Below are 5,590 nucleotides of genomic sequence, written 5' to 3'. Positions count from 1 at the left end.
GAGAGAGAGCTCTCATCCTTGGCTTTCCCCTTCGCCGGAGGGGACCAACAATTAAGCTACCTTCCGTGCAGAACCAGCCACACAAGCCTCTCGTCTCTCTCTCGGGTCTGGTCTGGACTGGAGGCTGCCCTGCAGAGCTGAGCTGGAATCACAAGCTGATAATCACTAAAGAGCTGACAGCCTCTGCAAGGGCCCCTCTGCCAGCAGCTGAGGGAAGACACATGGCCTCGGGAAGGCGATTCCTTTCGGGACCATCTCCCCTGACCGGTCACCTCTTCCTGGGTCAGAGCCACTGACCCCATACCCAGCTGCAATAACTGGCGCCCGAACAGCCTTGGACCCCGGCCTGGCCTGAGCTGTGTCTTGACCACACCAAGACAGAACCAGCCGTTCATGTGCTGATCCTCTGAAGATAGACCTACGTTTTAGCAGGCCTTTTGGACGAGGACAGTTCAAGACCCTCACCTCCCACCAAGGACTGAAGTCCCTGAGGATCGAACTGCCAGGCCACCCCCCCAGCAGACCCTTCTAGGAGCCAGCCTCACCAGAAAACAGGATTTGTAAGTTTAAATTTGGGGCTCTCCTCCTCTTTCTTGTGCACAACTTAAAGTAATTTTGGGTTTTTTTCTCTTTTTTCTGCTGAGGGAAAAACTAAGATGGGACATAGGCAGCTAAACCCAGCCTTTCCCAATCTGAGAGAGACCTATACCCCTTTCTTCTAACCCTTCTCTTAAAATCTGACTTTAAGTTCTCTAAAGGTGCTCTTTCTAAGAAAAATCTCAAATCTTTAACTAATTGGATATCTCGAAATTTTCCTGACGCCACCACAGACTCTGTCCTTTCTGATCCGTTCTGGGACAGAGTGGGGAAGAAATTCTACTTCTCTCAAGCCACTGGAAACCCCTCTGTTTCCAAATTCATTCCTTTATTTCATTTATTGGTTAAAATGTTTTGTGCGACAACCCCCCCTCACCTAAACCCGTTCTCTGCCCTTCCCCCCTCCCACTCCCCCTCTCCACCTCTGGCAGCCGGAGCGCGGACCCCGCCAGCCGTCCTGGCCCTGGCTCGGCTGGGGTGCCGGCCACCCCACTTCCCTACCCCGATCCCCTATTTCCAGCAGTTCTCTCATACCCAAACCCCCCTGCTCGCCCCATCGGTTCCACTGCCACCCCCCAGGCAGCGCGCGCGGGATCCATCCCAGACTGTTATAAATAGAGTATGTAATTCGTGCTATTATGTATAAAACTGAAATGTAATCAGACCATGCAAATACAGAGTTTCAAAATCCCTCAATCAGCCTGGCTGAGAGAAAAATTTCACAACACTGAAAGAAGTTCTCTCACAGATCTAATCAATAAGTGAGGATTCCACCTAGGTGGGGTTGGTTCTTATCACTGGGACATTTGCACCATGACGACTTGATCACCACCTTCTTATATCTACATCTCATCTGATAAGGAATCAGACATTTCGGGAACTAAAAATAACTGTTCCGGGAACCAGAGATGGCCCATCCATCACCAGAAATGGCCCTTCCATCAGAAGAAATGGCCCACTCATCACCCAGGATGGACAATTCATTGGACCCAGGAAAGGCTTTGTGCAGCCCAACTCTGGGACAAGAAAACTTCATGAATATGCTAAAATTATGAGAAGAATAGAATTAATTCGGACTCTGCCCAAAAACTGTATAAGAAGGAACCAGCTGAAGCAGCACTCGTGAACTTGGGAGGTCTGGTGCGATAGAGATCAGATCCATGCGTGTTCACCCAGCTCCGACCCCGGGCTCGGAGCTGCTTTTCTCGATCGTGGCTTTTGAGACCGATATTTCGGTTGTATAATAAATGTTATTTCTTTATCAATTTTGATTGGGCAATTCTGTTTACCTCACAGACCCATCCCCATTCCCCGGGATGGATGCCTCTGAGCCGCCCCCAGCCCCATCTCCCCGTGCCCCTGATATTTTGCAACCTTTTGCGCATGACACCACCCTTCCCCCTCTCGCACCGGCTCGCGGTGCCTCTGACCCCCCCCACCCCACCGCGTCCCACCCCAGTGCGGCGGCCCCGTCCCAGCAAGCCGCCCCGCTGCTGCTGCCCCTCCCTGAACCCACGGAACAAGCATGGTACAACATGGGGCCGGTCCTGCAGAGCCCTGCGCATGCACTGTGGGGCACGGAACAAGCATCTGCCCCTCTCGCCGCTGGCAGGACCCAGCTATCCGCGGCACTGCCCCAGGCTACCGCCCAAGGAGTGGAATTTCCCTCCCCCCCCCCCCCCCACCAATGGCCCAGGCACCCCGGCAGGCACCGGCACACCCACTCTCTCCCCCCCTAGCTGCATCTTGCGCAATCCCTGATGCTCCCCCTCTCCCTACACCCCCCTCCCCATACCACGGGTTCTTGTGCAATCCCCATCTCCTCCGCTGCTGCGCTAGAGCCCACCGCCCCCCCACACCCTCCTATAGCCCACGCTGACTCCACAGGGAATTGCGAAACCGGCACTACCTGTAACCCGACCTCCCCCCAAACGACCTGCTGCTGTACAACCTCTCCACCCCCATGCTGCCACAACAGACCCCCTTCCCATCCCTCAAACCATCCCCGACCCCGCGCTACCCCTGCCCTGGCTAAAGGAAAGTCGGCATTTCAAAAATGCCACGCTACACCCCCTGTATCCCGGCCCTGCCCTGCCACAGCTTATCCCTCCTGTTCAGATGACAGTAGCAGGAGCTCTGGCTCTGACTCTGAGGATTGATGGGCACAGACACACAGGGAAGCGAACCGGGAGGGAGACTGGGTGTTAGCCAGAAAACCTCAGCCTTTCCAGTCATTATAGGGAAAGGGAGGAGGGGTGGTCCAACTACAAAAACATGGGAACCTATCCCATACAAAGAAATCAAAGAGCTTTGCAAGGCAGCAAAAGAACATGGGAGAGGGTCACATTTCTTTAGAAAGCTATTGGAAGCCACTTTGCCTATACATTAGTACCACATGATATTAAAAACATTATTAATTGCATCCTTTCCCCTGCTGAATATATGTTATGGGAAAGGCATTGGAAAAGACATTTAAAAACACTGTCTGACACTTATGCTAAAGATGCAAATCAGACAGATTGGACAATAGAACAACTGGGTGGAGAAGGTGACCTCCAAAAACCCTCAGATCAAGCTACAATCTTATCTGAAGTAGCATTACAAGACATAGCTATTGCAGCTAAGACATCGCTGTTTCTTACCCCTGATGATTCTGTTCCTACACAATATTTCTCTAACATCAAACAGTCAGCAAATGAAAGCTTCATTCAGTTTGTTGATTGTTTAAAAGCTAGCTTAGAGAAACAGATAGAGAGTCCGGATGGACGAAAAGAACTTTTGGGTAAACTTGCCATGGTAAATGCTAACGAACAATGTAAGAATATCTTGAGGGCCCTACCCATGGACACAGAACCCACAATAGAACAAATGATAGAGAGCTGTACACGACACACATCTGCAGAACACACAGTGACCCAAGCAGTTGTAAAGGGCATCACAGAGGGAGTTTCTGGTGCATTTGCTGCAGCAGTCTCTAAGGAGAACGCCTGCTGTTTCTATTGTGGCGAACTTAGACACTTTATAAAGGACTGCCCACAAAGGTCACCCACCCAGAACCATCGTGCCGCCTACCAAAGGTACCAGAGACAGCAACAGCACCAGCAGCGTCCAAAAAACTTCTATCGGAGCGCGGTGTCAAGGCCCCGCACTCAGACAACAAATCAAAGGCCATACTACCCTGCCCCGGCTGCGAACTCCACATCAGACCACTGACAGCAGACAACTGGACCTCACCCGGCACCATCATCCCAGGCAATCCCAGAACACATGAGAAGGATCCAACACACGGAGCACTACCGATCGGAACCAGACGCCAACTGGTAACATCACTGCCATTTAACTTTGTTGACAAGCGTTTTTATCATATCCCCACAGGAAAGTACGGACCACAGAACGGCCCATGGGAGATTCTTATCCTAAGCGATACCATCCATGGTCCAGAACAACTCTTTGTATTACCTGAGATACAAACAGTGCAACCTGGACAAGAGATTCTTGTCCAGCTTTGCTGCACGGACACACCTTTCTTTCTCCCACAGGGAACACCGATTGCTCAAGCTTTTTTACTTCCACAGAACCGCCCAGAACAGCTTCCTCTCAATCCTACAGCAATGTGGATAGAGATTGTGGGCTCAAACAAACCGACCATTGAGTGCAGCTTGTTCTGTAAAGGAGAGAGTGTCTACCGCCCAGGGATGCTGGACACTGGAGCAGACGTGACCATCATCACCCGCTCCGAGTGGCCAGGGAATTGGGAACTGGAGCCAGTAGCAGGTATGATCTCCGGGATTGGTGGAGTTGCAGTACCCATGAGAAGCAAACGAAATGTTGTCATCGAAGGACCCGAAGGCAAGATAGCGACCACCCGACCATTCGTGGTAAGAGCCCCCATCACCCTATGGGGCAGAGACCTTCTATCCCAGTGGGGTGCCAGCCTCACCATTCCCAGCCAGGATTTCTGACTGGGGCTACTGAGAAAGGCACACTGCCATCTATTCCCCCGCTCACCTGGAAGACTGACAACCCAAAGTGGACAAGGCAGTGGCCCCTTGAAGAAGAAAAACTCAGTGCGCTGGAAGCCCTGGTAGAAGAGCAACTTGCCAAAGGTCATATCACCGAAACCACAAGCCCTTGGAATTCCCCTGTCTTTGTACTGAAAAAGCCTAGCAAAGACAAATGGAGACTACTCCAGGACCTACGGAAGATCAATGAGGTCATTGAAGACATGGGCCCCCTCCAACCTGGCCTGCCATCACCATCGATGCTGCCCTGAGACTGGCTGCTGGCCATCACAGACATTAAAGACTGTTTCTTTAACATCCCGCTCCATCCCCAGGATGCACCACGGTTCACCTTCTCCATCCCCTCTCTTAACGAACAAGCCCCACTCAGAAGATACCACTGGCTCGTCTTCCCACAAGGCATGAAGAACAGCCTGACCATCTGCCAGTGGTACATCGCCCACATTCTGTCCCCCATCAGGAGCCTATTCCCAGAAGCAATCATTTACCACTATATGGATGACATACTAATCTGTGCATCAGAAAAAACTTACTTGGACAGAACTCTTAAAAAGACAATTGAAGCCATAGAAGAAGCAGGGTTCAAGATTTGTGAGGACAAAGTGCAGCACTCCAGCCCATGGACTTACCTTGGCCTCCAGATCCGGGAGAGAACCATCGTACCCCAGCAACTCACCATCAAAGAGGATCCCAAAACCCTAAGGGACTTACACAGCCTGTGCGGATCCATAAATTGGATACGCCCCCTACTGGGAGTCACAACAGAAGACCTCACTCCCCTCTTCAACCTTCTCTGCAGCAGTGAAGATTTGGACTCTCCACGCGCCCTCACACCTGAAGCCCGAGATACCATCACCAAAGTCCAGGAAGCCCTGTCTTCACGCCAAGCCCATCGCGTTGAACCCAGCCTGCCTCTCCAGTTTGCAGTTCTGGGTAAGGCTCCCCATTTACACGGACTGATCTTCCAATGG

Source organism: Aphelocoma coerulescens, unplaced genomic scaffold (genome assembly GCF_041296385.1).
Source record: "Aphelocoma coerulescens isolate FSJ_1873_10779 unplaced genomic scaffold, UR_Acoe_1.0 HiC_scaffold_85, whole genome shotgun sequence".
Taxonomy (NCBI): Eukaryota; Metazoa; Chordata; class Aves; order Passeriformes; family Corvidae; genus Aphelocoma; species Aphelocoma coerulescens.
Note: the sequence above shows the minus strand (reverse complement) of the source record.